At 44.1% G+C, this 17,413-nt stretch overlaps 1 long non-coding RNA gene across 1 annotated transcript in view; it reads left to right on the top strand.

Annotated features, from left to right (window-relative positions):
• LOC146811959 (uncharacterized) overlaps positions 1–17,413 on the top strand; it is a 99,485-nt gene that overhangs the window by 65,202 nt on the left and 16,870 nt on the right. The window contains exon 2 of the long non-coding RNA XR_014966811.1: positions 16,857–16,956. This is a non-coding gene — a long non-coding RNA (uncharacterized LOC146811959). The remainder of the gene's footprint in view (positions 1–16,856; positions 16,957–17,413) is intronic.

The raw sequence follows: 17,413 nt of genomic DNA, 5'->3' as shown, positions 1-17,413 counted from the left end.
AAGATACAGTGCAGAGACAGGATTCTACGGTGGAGAGCAGGTAACAAAATTGCCGCGCGCAGCTGCTGTTTCACAGTATTGGCTACAACCAGATGGAAATGAATCGGATGAAAGTTTATGACGGTGCCTGGGAGGGGAAGAGGAGTGCGTGCTTGGCGCAACTCTAGAGGTGGATCAGTCAGGTCAGTTTGTGGATGGAAAGGTGAATGGTGTAAATGTTACTTTCCTTGTGGACACTGGCACTACCCGTTCTACTGTAAGATCAGTTGAAATTCCAAACCTTCCACTCTCAGGTAATTTCATCCAAGTTGTAGGTGTCTCCAACAGACAAATTAAAGCCCCTCTTACTAAACCAGTAGAGGTGGAAATTGGTCCCTTCAAACACATGCACCGTTTTGTAGTGTGCGATTGCAGTCCCGTAAATTTACTTGGACGTGCTATCCTTTGTAAAATGAACTGTGCCATCTATTGTACCCCCGATGGTAATGCATTTCAAACATCAGATGACGATGTTCTGTATAAAGTGACTATGGCAGCACTTGAACCAGAAAATTGTGATACATTTCCTGTATTTGATGCAGAGAAAATCCCTACTGAACTGAAAGGAACAGTGAAGACTGATGTATGGGATTTTACGGGTGAAGATATAGGTCTAATGAAAGGAGTTGACCTTGTAAAAATTACTGTAAAAGAAGAAGCAATTTACCCGAATACTCCACAGTACAAATTAACACCAGAAATTATTGAAGAAATAACACCAGTAATTGATAAAATGATTGAACAGGGAATTTTGAAAGAAATAATGAGTAGCCCATGTAATTCACCTATAATCGTATTGAAAAAGCCTAATGGAACCTACAGGATAGTGCAAGGCCTGCGAAAAGTGAATAAAATTGTTGTTCCTTGTTGTCCAATTGTACCAAACCCTGCTGTAATACTGTATCAAATTCCACATGATGCAGAATGGTACACAGTCATTGACTTGTGTCGTGCATTCTTTTCAATTCCATTGCACCCTGATAGCCAACCATTATTTGCTTTCCGGTTTGGTGATCGTATTTTCGCATGGTGCCGAATTCCTCAAGGGTATACTGAAAGTCCTTCCATTTTTAATCAGCTTTTGAAGACGTCTTTAGAAAGTTTGGGAATGCCAGAGAAATCTGTTATGGTCCAGTATATTGATTACCTGTTGGTGGCATCAAAGACCAAAGAGGCATGTATTACCGACACCATTGCACTGTTGAATAATTTAGCAGAAGGAGGACATAAAGTGTCTCCATCCAAACTGCAGTTCTGTCAACAAGAAGTTCAATATTTAGGTCATAAGATTGAAAAAGGGATGAGAAAAGTAACAACAGAAAGAATCAGGATTATCAAAGGAATGAGAACCCCAATGACACAGAGAGAGGTGATGGTTGGTTACTGTCGACAGTGGATAAATGGATTTTCATTGATTGCCAAGCCTTTACAGCGGTTAACAAAAAGTGATGTAAAAGATTCAATTGTGTTGAATGAGCAAGATATGAAAGCTTTTGAGCAACTGAGAAACAGGTTGTGTGAAGCTCCAGCGTTGGGAATGCCTGATTATGAGAAAGAATTTGAGTTGTACTGTAGTGAAAGAAATGGATGTGCACTTTCAGTACTAGTACAAAGGCATGGAAGAATGAGACGGCCCATAGCATACTTTTCAGCTGTTTAAGCCCCAGTAGCAAAGGCATTGCCTTGATGTCTAAAAGTAGTAGCAGCCACTTGTGTGAATTTGGAACAGAGTGAAGGTATTGTGATGGGATACCCGTTAAAGGTGTATGTCCCACATTCAGTAGAAATCCTTTTGACCAGAACAAAAACCCAATTCATGACACATAGTCGTTTAACCAGATATTAGAAGGTGATTTTCGGTGCAGACAATGTAACGATTGTGAGATGCAAAAGAGTGAATCCTTCCACTTTATTACCTGATGCAGTAAATGCAGAGGTCAAAGATGACGTTGATCACAATTGTTTGGATGTACTTGAATTCTGTACAAAGCCTCACCCTGACATCAAAGAGGAACTCTGGAACAATCAGATTATGTGATATTTGTGGATGGATCATGCTTGAGAACAAAAGAGGGAATTTTGAGTGCCGCATATGCTGTATGTACAGTGGCAGACATCATGGAAGCATCTTGTTTGAGAGGAATACGTTCAGCCCAAGTTGCCAAGCTGATTGCTCTGATTCGAGCTTGTAAACTGGGAAGAAATTTCCGAATCACTGTGATCACGGATAGCCAGTATGGCTTTGGAGTGGTGCATGATTTCGGACAGATCTGGTCCCAGAGGGGATTCATGACTTCTTCAGGATCTCCAATTAGAAGTGGTGAATTTGTGAAATTGTTGCTTGAGGCGATACAGCTGCCTAAACTAATTGCGGTCGTGAAGTGTGCTGCACACAAGAATGGTGATGACTACATTACAGAGGGCAATAGGTTTGCTGACGAGATAGCTCAATATTGTGCCAGACATACAACCTCAATGAATCAGAGAAGGAAAAAAGAACATGTTTCATGTTCTTTGATGTTTACTAACACAGTTGAAACGTGGGAAGAAGTGAGACAATTGCAGGAAGAAGCAGGTGATGAGGAAAAAGAGATATGGATAAAATCAGGCTGCAGGCAAAGAGAAGATGGAGTTTGGGTTTACAGGGATGAAAGACCAGTTATGCCTGATAGCATGATCTCTAACATGGCACGGATTTACCATGGACAGGCACACATAGGTAGAGATGCAATGATCAGACTCTTTAAACAGACTTGGTACAACCCAAAATTTAGGGTTATAGCTGAAAGCCTTTGTCAAAGATGTCTTATATGTCAACAATTGAATCCAGGAAGGAAAACAATAGTCAGTCTGGGAACAATAGGACGAGAGGGAGGTCCTTTCACCAGAATGCAACTAGATTTTATTGAAATGCCCCCAAATATCAGATTGAGATATGTCTTGGTAGTTGTCTGTTTGTTTTCTCGTTGGGTGGAGGCATATCCAACAAGAAGGAATGATGGAGTTACTATAGCTAAACTCCTGCTGAGAGAATTCATTCCTAGATATGGTTTTCCAGTCACGATAGAAACAGATAGAGGAAGTCATTTTCAAAATGAGGCTAATATGTGAAGCATTAGACATTCAACAAAAGCTGCATTGTGCCTACAGACCAGAGGCTTCTGGGGTGGTTGAGCAAGTAAATGGCACAATAAAGAATAGACTAGGGAAAATGTGTCTCACCACAGGACTCAATTGGCCAGATGCCCTACCTCTTGTGCTTATGAGCATGAGAAGCGTACCAGACAGAAAAACTGGTTTGAGTCCGCATGAAATCATAATGGGACGAGTAATGAGACAAGCATTCGTACCTGTCAACAAACTGCTGACTATAACTGATGATCTTATTCTAGACTATTGCAAAGGATTGGCTGATGTAGAGCATTCTGTGTTTTATCAGGTTGGACTGGATGCGATCACACTTGAAAGAAACCCAGCTCACGATCTGAGTCCGGGAGACTGGGTCCGCATAAAGTACACTGAAGAAGAAATTACCTGGTTCCTCGCTGGGACAGACCACGACAAGTGATCCTAGCAGTAAAGTGTGCAGGTGTGAAAAATTGGGTTCATGCCAGTCATACGATCAAAGTCCCAGATCCTGGAGATCGACCTGTGAGCCGACATCTGGAAATATCAGACACCAGTTCAGCATCTGAGACAGAAACTGAAACAATCAGAGTTCCAGATCCTGAAGATCGACCTGTAAGTCTAGATCTGGAAATATCAGATACCAGTTCGACATCTGAAACAGAACAATCTGAATCTGGTGAAAACCAAGCTGAGGACATTGAAAAGCAAACTGAGGACATTGAAAAACAGACAAATGATATTGAAACAGAAGAAACAGAAATAATACACAGTGATGTCGAACAACCAAGTACAAGTTTTGAGGAAATCCCTTCAATAGTAATCGAAAGAAATCAAAATTCAGATGGTGAATCAGGGATCATAAAGTTCAAATTTAAGGAGAACAAAGTAAGGTCTGAAACAGAATCAGAAGAAAGTGAAGAAGAACTAAGACAAAGGAGAGGACCAGGAAAGAGAGCTTGGAAAGTGGAACGAGAGGAAACAGAGGCTGGACTAAAAAGGCCACGAAAAGGAGATAATTGGTCCGACGTATATAAAAGACTGAGATACAAGATAATAAATCTGAATAAAGAACAGGAAGAGCAAGTGAATGAAATAACAAGTCAAAGGAATCAAATAAATTTGGAGAAAGGACAATTGCAGAGACCGAAAAGAGTAAAAAGACCTAATTTGAAATATAGATCACCTCAATGGACTTACATAGCACTCCCTGACATTAACCCCTTGCATGCCCGCCCCTTTCCCCGCCCAGTGCCGCGCTTTTTCTTAGCGGGCGGAGTTCATGACGAGCTGGACTCGTCATGGGCACAGCGCCACCGCAGCCCATGACGAGTCCAGCTCGTCATGGGCACTGAAGGGGTTAAAGAGGTAGATAGCAGTCAGGAGAACTCAGAAGAAAATTGTAAACAGGAGGGTGAAAGTGAATTGTGCCCATCCTGAAGAGACTGAAAAAGCCAGAAATAGGACAAACGATGAACTTGAAAAAGATTTGAAAGGACCAAACTGCGCCAAGGGCAATTGGTTCAAAGGCCATATACTTTCTGAGTATGGAGAAATACATTTTTCTGTACATATCTTAGATTATAGTTTATCATGGCAGAAATTGAAAATAGAAGATCTAGGTGTAGTTTTCTACACAGATGGTGTAGAATGTGTTTTTACTGTACAGGTTTACTGATGTTTATTTGGTTCATTTTACCAATAGTTATCCCACTTAGATTAACTGCAGAAAATACATCCGGAATGATCAATAAACCAAATAGTGATAAGGCACATAACACAAAGGATACTATACTGAGACACATAGAGACAGGTCAATAAAAATGAATTTTCTAAGAATGTTTTTACAAAGCTTTTATATGAATATGTGGAAACAATGGATGTTAGGGACTGCTATGTCTGTATGCAGTTACCTGTGACTGTAACAGAGGGTGTGACATATCACCTTCCCTTGACGTATGGAAAAACTTGCAGTGTGTTGGCTAGTTTATTTTATAAGACAGGCAAACTAGAATATTACTATACTGATATGGATGCTGTTTTTGCTAAAGTTTCTGATCTAAACAAGGTGAAGCCTGGTAAAGTATTTGGAGAATTTTTCCTAGAAACAAAAGCACTAACACTAGAATATGCATTTAGACATAACCTCATTTGTAGATTGAGAAAAGAAGAAAAAGTATTTTTAGACATGGTAGAGGATAGAAGAGTTAAGTTTCAAAGACAAGTGGCAGGAGAAAAGACGAAAACACCACCTTGGGGGTTTGAGGAAGGAAATTATGATGTAAATGTAAATGTAGTTGAGCTTATATAGCGCACAGCTACCCGCAGTGGGTTTCCCGGCGCTTGCTTAGGGAACCCGTCCTGGTATTCCCCTGTGAGATAGCAGGGTATCCACAAGGTGAAAGTCAGGCATCCCGCCGCGAGGGGCCGTTGTGGAGATTAAGCAAGCTATTGCCCAGAGTCGCAGAGTGTGAACCTGTGAGTCGAGGAGGCACCGGGGCGAGAATTATCGAGTCCGTGGAATTTTTAGCCCAAGACCCGCCGAGGCGGGGAATTGAACCCTGGTCCAGGACCGATCTCAGCTTCCGGGTCTGCTGCCTCTAACCCCTGAGCCACACTTCTCCACATGATAAGAGTGATACTAATGTAGCTATAGGACTGGATTTGCCTCAACAAGGGAAATTGTGTATTCGTAGAGATAACACTATGTATGATAACTATTTCGTAGGTGCTAGTGAATGTCGAGATACAAATAAAATTATAGGGGGATGAGGATTCAAAGGCGGTAAAGATCCAGTATTTCCAGGGATCTATTTTATTTGTGTAAACAAAGCTTATTATAGGTTGCCGGACCATTGGTACGGAACATTTTATCTAGGTCTGGTCTTTCCAAAGATATTTCATGTAGATAGGGGAACTAGAGGAACTCATGAAATAGGTAAACCACTAACACGTAGAAGAAGGGAAAGCTTCTCGGAGATAATAGGTGACATTTTTGGAGCATTGATACCAGCAGTGGGTGTATCTTTTAATGCATATAAGATTCGGAAATTGTCAACAATAGTAGATCGTTTATCAACGAATACTGCTGGAGGGTTCTTGATGGTTGCCATGAGAGCTATGGTGATGCAAAAACGACTTGCCCTTGATTATCTTTTGGCAAAAGAGGGAGGAGTCTGTGGAATGCTGAAAGTACAACATTGTTGCACTTACATTCCCGATAAAAGTCAGAACACACAAAAGTATATAAAGAATATTACTGAATTGCATAAAGAAATTACCCCACTGGAGGTTGATGGTGCTTGGGAGAAATCTGGTTAGAGTTTTTCCTCAGTAAAGAAATGGTTCACAGAAGTAGGTAGTTTATTAGTTGGGAAAATATTAATACCAGTGACAATAGTTATATTAATGACATTAATATTGAAATTAGCATGTGTATGTATTAGAAAAAGAAAAGGAGAAAATAGGGTAAAAGACAAAATGAGAGAAATAAAAAAAAAGAACGAGAAATGGGAGAAATAGAACTAGAAGAATTTAAAGAGAAAATGTACAACAAAACTAAGAGACAGAATGTGAAGAATACAACTGGTTGAACTAACAAAATAAAAAGGACACGAAACATGACTTCTGATAAATTGGTAGAGATGGTTTTTGTGGTGATATTAAAAATCACCAAAGGGGGGATTGATGGAGCAGGGGAAAATACAAAAAAGTTTTGTACCCCCTTCGAAGTTAATGACCTCATAACTTTAATTTTACTAATTGTTTGAATGTATGAAGTAATCAATCAATTCACCTTTAATTAGACACTACACGCAGGAAAACTAACTGGCATATGCAAAATCTAATTTACTTACAGATGTGAAATTAAACTAACATAGCTTTGTGCTTCGTGTAGAAAATAGAAGTAAAATTGCATGTATTTTATGTCTAGTTAAATATATTGTGGCAAATAATGCAGATGGTAAGTAAAATGGCTTTAAATGTTGCTTATGCTAGGTAACACCTAACAAGGGTTATTAGAATGGTGGGGGGTAAACAGAAGGGCTTATTTTCTATGTCTAATTTCTGCTATGTTGTTTTCATATGAGTTCCGTTCAGCCCTGCTAGGCCTCGCTGAGAAAATGGCCGCTGTCAAGAGATGTGATCACGTGTGATCAAGATGGCCCTTGCGCATGAGCAGAATGGAAGTTACAGTCACGAGTGTGGCCTATGCCTGGAGTGAGAGATGTCAAGGTCGCACTGGCCTGGGACAAGAGTGAATGCCAAGATTTCTTTATACAAGAGCCTGGGAACGGATGGAAGAATTTGGACTGCAGCATTTATTAATAACAACAGTTGTTACAAATGGTGGAACATGACAAGTCACAAGGATGCATGAACATGTAATTTACGGAACTGGTTTAGGAAAGGAGGACAATAAGGTGACCATCACCAACCCTCCAATGGACCAATGTAAATTAATCACAGCCCCTAAAAAGGTTTAAATTCTGGGTATAGCAAGTTAGTGAAAGGGTATAAAAATGTGTGCTTATGATGACGTTGTGACACTTGCTGATTTTCTATTCGACACGACACGCTGTCTGTTGAGACTATTTATCTCCCTATGCTGAAAAGACTTTGACAGATTCTGAACTTCGAACTTTGATGGGTGAAAGGAACGAGACCGTCGCGGGATTCAAACCTGGGAGGGAATACGTCCGAGGAGGTTAGAGGGACAATCAGTCAGTTTGGGAACCTATCCTATGATCTGCGGTTCATGCTCCGGTGAACCATTCTCGTCATTGCCCTAAGGCCAAGGCTAATGAGTATTTTCTGTTTCTTTCTGAATCTTTACTTGAAACACTTGTGAAATTAATGATTTTAAATTGTCTAATACATTTTACTTCAATTTATTCAATGAATCTAGATAAAATGTAATGCTAACTCAAACTGAGTCTGTGGTTATTAGAATTAAAGTTATGATCTATAAAAGTTAAAGGTTTAATTGTGATTGAGCTGGACTTAATCGCTTTCAACTGATTCCTACTAGTTGGTCTATAGACCCAAAAATAACGGAGTACCTTGATGTTCGAACCTGAAGAATCTAGAGTTAAATGTATATAAAGTATATAGATATTATTTAGAGAAAATAATAGTAATAAGGTACTTGCAGCTCGCCAGCTTGTCACTTATCCGGAAACTGAGTGAATGTGTGGTTATCGGTGTTATGGGCCCCACCAATGAATGAGTGGTGTGTGAGTTTTCCTGGGTTGTGTGATGTTTGTAACGGGTTTGTTTTAGTCGCGCTGCATCATTGCCAATCAGCGAGTCATCTGGAGTAAGCAGTAACATCCTACAGTTTTTTAATTGGTAGGCCCAACAATACAGCTGGAGGTCTGGAAAGCCCATACCCCCACGCGTTAATTTGCACCTTAATTTTTTCCAGGACAGCCTGATCCCTTTACCTGCGCAAATAAAGGAGGATATCTTGCCCTGAATATTAAGCAGATCAACTTTTGCAAATTCTAGGGGGATGTTATTAAACAGATAAGGATATTTCGGTAGCACACACATTTTAATCAAATTAACCCATTTGTAATGAGAGAACGGGATATTCTGCCATCTTTTTAATAGAACATCAACCTCTTTCGATACTCTGTCTAAATTAGTTTTTGGAATTTATCTGAGATCCTGAGTTATTATAAGTCCAAGATATTTGAGCTCCCTGATGAAAATCCCCTCCTGGTCAGCGATCTTCCATGCCATAATATCAGTTTTGTCATTATTAATTTCATAGCCAGAGAATTTCCCAAAGATTTGGACTTCAACAAGACGCTCCGGAAGTGTAATGTTGAAATTTGAGGATAATAAAATTAAGTCAACTGCATATAGCGCTAGTTTCCTCACAAACCCATTTACTGCAAAAGGAGCAATCTTCTTATTCTGTCTTAAACTCTGGGCTAAATGCTTGATGTATAAATCGAAAAGAATGGGGGACAATGGGCAGCCCTGCCTAGAGCCACACCCTATTTTAACAACAGGAGAAAGGCTACCATTGACCAGAATCCGAGCCCGGGGGGGAATTTATAATTTTTTTTAAGAACTTCCCTAAAACCGTCACTGAAGCCAAAGACCTTCAAGGTCCTATCCAGGAAATGCCAATTCACACGGTCGAAGGCTTTGGCAGCGTCAACAGTAATAATTGAAAGAGGGAGACCCTGTGACAATGCCAGATCAATCCCCCCAATTAAAGTGTACACCAGTTCCGACATCTGCCTGCCCGGAAGAAAACCCTTTTGATCTTCGTGGATTATTGGCCCTATGATCTTACAAAGCCGGTTATTCAAAATCCCAGCAAAGATCTTATAGTCGGCATTTAATAATGAGATTGGCCGATATGACTGGCACTGGGTTGGATCCTTACCGGGCTTCAGAATCAGTGTAATAACTGCATCACTCCAGGAGTCAGGTAAAGGTGAGGTACCATCTAAGATCTCATTATACAGTTTCAACCAGACCGGGATGACCTCCTCCCTCAATAAGGCATAAACCTCAATCGGGATCGCATCGGGGCCTGCTGCTTACCCTTTCTTGGCTCTGTCTAAAACAGTTAATATCTCACTCCCTGTTATTTCTAGTGTAAGAATTTTTTGACTGTCCTAGATTATTTTTGGAAGTTGTTTCTCTTTGAGCTAACTATCAATGTGTTCACCAGCAACCTGAAGATCTTCTCAATATAGCTCCTGGAAGAAATGCGCGAAAGCCTGTTCTATATTCCCTTTATTATTATTATTTTATCAATTTATAGGGCGCAACAGCTACCCAAAAAGGGTTTCCCGGCGCCTAGACACAGCTAGATTGAGGACAGAGAAGGAGGTGACTGTTAAGTGGTTATTGTTCATACAGCCAGGTCTTTACAAGCTTTCTGAACCTACAGTAGTTTTCTTCCTTCCGGATACCGGGGGGAAGCGTGTTCCACAGGGAGGGTCCCAGATAGGCAAAAGATCTGCCACCTGTTCTTGCACGTTTAAACCTTGGTATGCAGAAACAGGCTGCTGTCTGTGACCGGAGGTTTCTCTTGGGCGTATAGAGGCAGGCAAGAGATTGGAGATATTTTGGTGCTATTTATCCTCTGTGATATGTGTGCCAACTTTAATCTTACTAATGTAGTTATAAGATCTATCGACTCTACTCTTCATGGCGAGAAGCTTGCCACAGTTCTCTCCTTGCTCAAAATCCCTCATTTTACTTGCCTCCCATTTTTACAGTAAAATCTCTTCAGACTTAAGTCTGAACTTCAGCTGCAGCTCTTCTACTCTCTTTATTAAGTTATCATTCTCTGTTCCGGGAGGACACCTAGCCTTGAAATATGCTTCTGCCCCGCTAGCTGTAGTTCTAAGTCAGCCAGCTCTTTCCTCTTGGCCCTAGCCCAGCCCACAACTGCCCCTTTTAGTGTCCCTCTTAGCCAGGCCTTAAAGGTATCCCACACAATGTACAAAGGGGCCGACCCCAAATTGTCTTGAAAGAAGCTAGCTGTTTCAAACCTCAGAAAACCTGGAGTTGAAGATTGCAGAAGAAATATCCTATTTAAAGTCCATCTCCTCAGGGGGAACTCTAGAGGGAGTTCCAGGTTGAGAGCTATGGCACCATGATCAGAAAGATGTATGGGCAAATATTCGATTAAACTTAATTTATCGAGTTCTGAGTGCTCCATAAATATATAATCAATTCTGGAGTAATGAGAATTCTTCTTACTATAAAAGAAGTACTCCCTAGTCTAACCCATTTTTTTCTGCCATACATCACAGAGGTAAACATTTTTTAGTATTATCAAAAGATGGGCTTTAACGCGTGGAACTGCTACCTGTGTTCGAGGGGAGGACCTATCTAGCTTGTTATTTAAAAGCACATTGAAGTCTCTTCCCAATGTCAGAGGAGCCTCGTAATCGGCCAAGGCAAGACAAAGATTGTTCAGAGGCGAGATGTCGTCCTCATTAGGACCATGATAATTAGCTAGAGTGAATTTAGACTCCTGACATTTAATTTCCGCAATAACCCAGCGTCCTATCGTTTACCTGGGACTTAATGAGCTCGACTCCTGAATTCACTTTATGTATAACAGCAACCCCCTTCGAGCAGCACTGCTGGTCCAAGGCTATAATCTTATCAACCCATTTTTGTTTACCAAATAATGTTTTACATTCTGATTGCAAGAGATGGGTCTCCTGGATCATAAGGATCCTAGCTGAGCTATTTTTTAAGTACTGGAGAATCAGGCGCTGTCTTCCTCTAACTCTTAAACCGTTAACAATCCAACCTAAAAATTCAAGATGCTGATTCCCTCCCCGAGTGGGTCTAGCCCCTGCCATTGTTCTGACTCCACCATCTGCTGTAACTACTGGTGGTTGTTATGTCACATGAGATTGTTGTTACGTCTTCTTTTCCCCCCCCCAATGCTCATCCACCAACAAACGTGAAAAACCCCCCAACCCCCCCAACCCCCGACCCACCCACGGGAACCCTTCCTGACTACCCATCGGCAATGGACTATTGCCTTTCGAGCCGTAGCCGTCCAGCCTCCTACATAAATAGAGAAACCAAAATAACAATAGACGCTGAATTCCCTTAATCTGTAAGCTATAAATTGGATTTAGTTTGTGCCAAGAAGCTATCTACTTCCTCCGGGAACCTAAAGTTATACATCTTATATGAGCCCATACAACTTTTAGAAAGGCAGGAAATTGCAGCTGAACTTGAGCTCCCTGGTCCCTTAATGCATCCACTTACCCAATTCCCATCTCCTATCTTCTGTAACCCGAGAAATATCAGACCGTATTCGGAAGGAGGCATCCTGAACCTGTATAGTCTTTAGTTTAAAGGCCGCCCCCAGTAGTTGCTCCTTAAGAAGATAGGATTGTATATATATTAGGATTTTCCTAGGCTTTTTCCAAGTGGAATTCAACTTAAAGGGGTTCCTATGGACTCGCTGAATCTCAGTTTCCCAAACAGGGGCTGCAGCGACCTGGGGGAAGGCTTTAGTCAAAATGTCTATAACATAAGACTTTAAATTATCACCTTCCAGCCCTTCTTTTAAGTCTAAAATCCTGATTTTGTTCCTTCTCGAGATATTTACTAGCCTCTCCAATCTCTCAGCCAAGTCCCACTCTCTTTCTTTCAGTCTAAGCACTTCCTGGGTGTTATCTTTAACCTCCAAACCCAGTTCCCCAACTTTATTCTCAAGGGCCTCCATTTGATGCGTCAGTGCCGACAGATTTTCCTCTAAGCTGGTACAGGTATCTTGAATCTTCTTCTGATTTGTTTCGGAGGTGGAGAAGCAAACTCCAATCTCCACCAATAGCTGCCTTAACATCCCGTGTTATGTATCCGGGCTCTGTGCTGCTACCACCGAAGACTTATCCCTTAACTCATCTCGTTCATCCTGACAGCCCCCCCCCCTCCGCCATAGTGGCTGTCTCACTTAACGGAGAGAATGGGGTAGAAAGAGAAATGGCAGGATTTAATTCCAGGGATTTGCCTGAAACTGACGCAGGCTGTTTTATGGATTCAATATTGCCCTGAGTGTTAGCCATGAAGTACGACCTAAGTGAGGGAGTCACTTTTGATAGGACTTGGTTCTTATTTTTCTTCCTGCCCTTCACAGGAGTAGAGTTCCCAGATTTATAGAGAGGCTTCCTATGCTTGTGATTATTTACTGAAGTCTGGGTGGCTTGACAAGGTTGTTTAGGTTGTTGCGCAAGAAGTTCTCCTCCCAAAAAGGTACGTGATCTTTACTTGTATCTTTTGCCCAGTGGTACCTCAGTGGTAGGGGCACCAAGTACAGATTTATTTGGCTTTGGTAGAGCCTCCTTGAAAGGCTGATTCCCTTTTTTCACAGATTGCCCAGATTGCTGTGTGATTAACTGCATGGGGTAAGGGGCGATCTCATACCTTAATTTGCTTATTGTGGTTGACTGATCACTAAATGTTACAAGACTGGCCGCTGAGTAGCTCCTTTCTGAAACACCTTTAAACACAGTGCTTAGCTCTGTGTTCAACCCTAAATGATACCTAGAAGTGGTGTAGGACTTCGTTTCAGGATAAGATACACCACAGAAACTGCCCCTACAATAGTCTGCCAAGGAATCAGAAGGCTGGTCGTGAGAGAAGCACCGGGCACGACAACATTCAGCAAGTGCCCCCACTGCCCTACATAGTGCAAATACTGAGCCACCACACATCCAAAACCCAGAACTCTTTACTCTGCCCTATAGGAAAGAACGAAAAAATATCCAGTGACTATACAAAACTATACAAAACAGTTCAAAGAGAAGATCCAAAACGAGGTCCGCAGATAACAAACCAAATTGTTCCCCCCTCCCCCTTACCACACCGTACCGGAGCGGCAGCCTTCCAAATCCTTGTGTCGAAGTCTCTCGTTTCACAACACACACTGCCCAAGGTGCCTCGCCTCCCCAAGCTACGGAGAGCCGGAGGCGCCACACACTGCCTGCAGCCGTCCAGCGAAGTGAAACTGTGTCAGCTCCTGGCTCTGCCTCAAGCAGTCGCACCGCACAGGAAGGCAATGAAACTCGGTGCACTCACAAAGAGGCCAAAAGAAAAGCCGGAAGACGACACCCAGCAGAAGACCAATGGTCCCGTCCTTAGCTAGTGGTCGGCGATGAAGGTATGCACAAACTCGGGGAAATCCAGCCCTGGGAGCCCATAACGGAGGCTAGAGGGCAGACGATTCGCCACCGGCTACCTAGCTGGCCACCATGTTCCCTCACTCCCGATGCTTCTTACTGGTTCACTTTGTTTTCTTTTAAATTCCTTAGTTGTAAATTATTTGTTTTCTCCAAGAAAATAATTACAGCATCTTAACTCCTTTGCAGCCTTCACCTCTCTCCAAACGGCAGTAAAAAGAAATGACAATACGATGCTCCTTCGTCAAACATGATACTGCTTTAAAAATGTTAAATTCAAGTTTTCCTCAAATCCTTTTTGGGTTCTAGAAACACTCCGTACCCATGCTGTGATAATGACAGAAGTGTGTGGTGTTGGGGCCCTAGGCCCTCATGCTGGGAATGACTGACGCAGACACATACTTAGATGGTGGGTTAACTGGCCACGAGCACGTGCGCTCGGCCCTTTTATTAGCCTAGTCACCTGACCCAGTGACGTAGGTGGTGGGTGGGTGTAAAGTGTAGAGCATACACTTCTGAACACTAGAACGTGTCCATGCTAGGACACTACATTCCTCCCAATTTTTAATAACAAAAACCCGGAGTCAAATGTCCAACCTAGGGGAGAAAGAAATATATATACAGACGTAATACAGTGACTAAACTTCTGCAGAGTCGCTCACGCTTCAGCAGCCTGGAGTCACAGACGATGTTCTTCCTGTCGCGGACGATGTTCTTCCTGTCGCGGGCGATCACCAGTTCACTGTGGCACCAGTCAGGGGTGCTCGATGGATCTAGTCTGTTTGACGGCTCTGCCTTGAAGTTGCTCTCACAGTCTTTCTTCGCTTTACTTTCTTGGCGACAAACGCAGTTGTTGAGTTCTTTTGGTTCAGCGCTAGATGTTGCCATTTATCCTTTTTTAGTCCAGTCCTTTTCTTTATCTGTGGCGTGTGTTCTGTTTTGCAGAAAGACGGGTTATTCGCAAAACACCCCTCTCACCAGGGTGCCCCTCTCACAGGTGTTCCCCTGCCACGGGATATCCTTGAGGCCCTCTTCCTCAGATCTGGCCTGGGTTAAGTGTCCTGTATCGTGTTACTCCCATGCCGATAAGTACGGGTGCGGAGGAGACGACAGGTCTCACCTCAGATTCCGCAGTCAGACCTGGAGGGTGGCTGTTGGCTCCTGTCTTTAGCACGCGAAGTCTTCATCCTCCTGAGACCTTTGCTGAAAGGCGGCTGATGACCATCTCTCGTCGCGGGGACACTCTCTCTCACCGGCATCCCTGAGGCCTTTGCCCCTGAGTCACCACGGCTGGCATTGACCAGTGTCCGTGTAACCCCAAAGGTGGGTGTTTCGAATGGTCCGGCCTGCTCACCTCTGCAGATCCCAGGTGTGCTGAAAGCATCATCAAACAGATGGTCTTTTCTCCGTGCCACGGGTGTTCTTCAGGACTTGCGCACTGTGTTCTGACGCTTGTCACCTTCCTTGTCTTTGAGGTGTGAGTAGTCTTGCCACACTCTTCTCTCTGTCCTTGTCTTTGAGGTGTGAGTAGTCTTGCCACACTCTTCTCCTTCCTCTATTTCTTTCTCCGTGAGGATGTCATGTCACTCTGACTTCTTCTCCTTCTTGCAGTGGCAACCGTGCCACTCAGATCTATCTTTCCCCTTTTCCTATTAGTGGCAGACGTGCCACTCTGATGTCATCTTCCTTCTTGTAGTGGCAAACGTGCCACTCAGATATCTTCTTTTCTTGTAATGGCAAACGTGCCACTGCGATATCTTCTTTCTTCTTAGTGGCGGACGTGCCACTCTGGTCTCTTCATCTCTTCGCTTCACGACCTACTCTGGACCGTTTCTGTTCTCCTCTTATCTGGCCAGGCTTCTCCATGCAGCGCGCGCACTCTGCACGTGTTCCCCCTGGTCTTGTCCTCGTCCGAGAACACTCTCTTCATCTTCCTCAGCATTCCGAGTTAGGGTCGTGCCCTTCTCTTCATCTTCTCCTTTTCACCAATTACTTCGGTTCTTCTTGAGCTTCTTGGACCACTTGTCGGTCCGCGCTGCCGATCACTAGCAGGATATCTTCGGTCTTGCGTCAGACCTCTTTGTGCAACTCCTGGCGAGTCGGCTTCTTTGGTGCGACCATGTGGCAGGTCGGCTGGGCCTTTGTGGTGCGACCATTTGGCTGGTCAGCTTGACCTTTGTGGGGCGACCGTTTGGCAGGTCGGCTTGGCCTTTGTGGTGCGACCATGTGGCTGGTCGGCTTCACGAGGTGTGTCGCGTCGTGTGACTACCTTTGTCCGCTGCCTTGTCAGGCGCTGGTGCGTGCTACTCTTCGTACCGTCGTGGTACATCTTCAGTGTAGCGTTGCTCCTAGTATCATGATCACTTGATGTGGTGGCTTCTTGGCGCCACTGGGTGGGGCTCGACATCCTTGCCCGCCAGTGTTGGATACTTGCTGCGCCCATCCTCTTCAGTGGGTTCCTCTCGTGTAGGCGCTGCAGGGTACTGTCCACGTCCGGGGTACCTCTGCGCTGAGTCCGTTTGTTCTCTCGAGGGTTCGCTCCACTTGATGCGGCGACAGCGCAGTCCTCGCTGGGGTGGATGTGGCTCGACACCGTTCTTCTTTCTTCCTCCTTGTTGCTGCGGGATGGCGCTGCATCCCTGTGACACACCGTCTCTTCACCCTTGCAGTTTTGTCGCATTCCTGCGCCTCTGGCACATTCCTGTGCTTCCGTCCCGTTCCTGCGCTTCTGGCACATTCCTGTGCGCCTCCGTCGCACTCCCGTGCGCTCACCATCGCGCATCCGTCTGCCCTTGCGGTACATGCCTTGCTGCCTCTTCTTCCTTGCGCTGCGATCCGTCGGTCTCCTGTAGCTGCTGGACTTCCTTGGCTTGCTGTGTGCTTGTTGATTTTCTTGGTGTCTGCAATACCACCAGTGGCCACTGGGTGGCAGTGTTGCTTTTGTTTGGCTTCAGCAGCAACCTTCTGTACTGCCAGAACTCTATCCCTTGTTTTCCTTTTCTCCAGGCTTCACTCGGGAGTAGGAGAGCTGGAGGGGAGCTGGAGCCAGGCAGACCAGTGGAGTCCAGATGGGGCTGGAGCAGTGGAGTCCAGGACATGGCAGCAGGTAAGTCTCTTTTTCTACTTTTATTTATTTGTGTACTTAAGTTTATTGAGAGGCATGGGGGGCTCAGGCATGGCCAGTAAGCTGCACAGAGGGCAAAACAGCACTCTGCTGTGCGGGAGTTGGGGAGACATGCTCCGTTGTCACGCTGGGTTTTCCTTCATCTTCGGAACTCCTAGGGGCATGGTGACAGGTAGTGCCATCGCGCACTCAGTTTTAAGTTAGCTTCCGGCGGCGCTGGCCGCTTGCTACTTGTGGGAGCACTGCTGGGGGTCCGGCGAGGCGGGGCATATCTCCCATGGCCGGTGGCGGCCGTTCTTTGCCTTCTTGATCGCCCTCCCTGCCCGCGGCAGCTTCCTTCAGTCTTCGCGCGGCAGGGAGGGGGTGGGGGTGCACTCACTGCACTCCTCGCAGCTGCGGCGATTTATTTATTTACTTTGCCGCGAGCGGCGCTGGCCGC

Source organism: Triturus cristatus, chromosome 7 (genome assembly GCF_964204655.1).
Source record: "Triturus cristatus chromosome 7, aTriCri1.1, whole genome shotgun sequence".
Classification (NCBI taxonomy): domain Eukaryota; kingdom Metazoa; phylum Chordata; class Amphibia; order Caudata; family Salamandridae; genus Triturus; species Triturus cristatus.
This window is presented reverse-complemented; position numbering and strand designations above follow the sequence as displayed.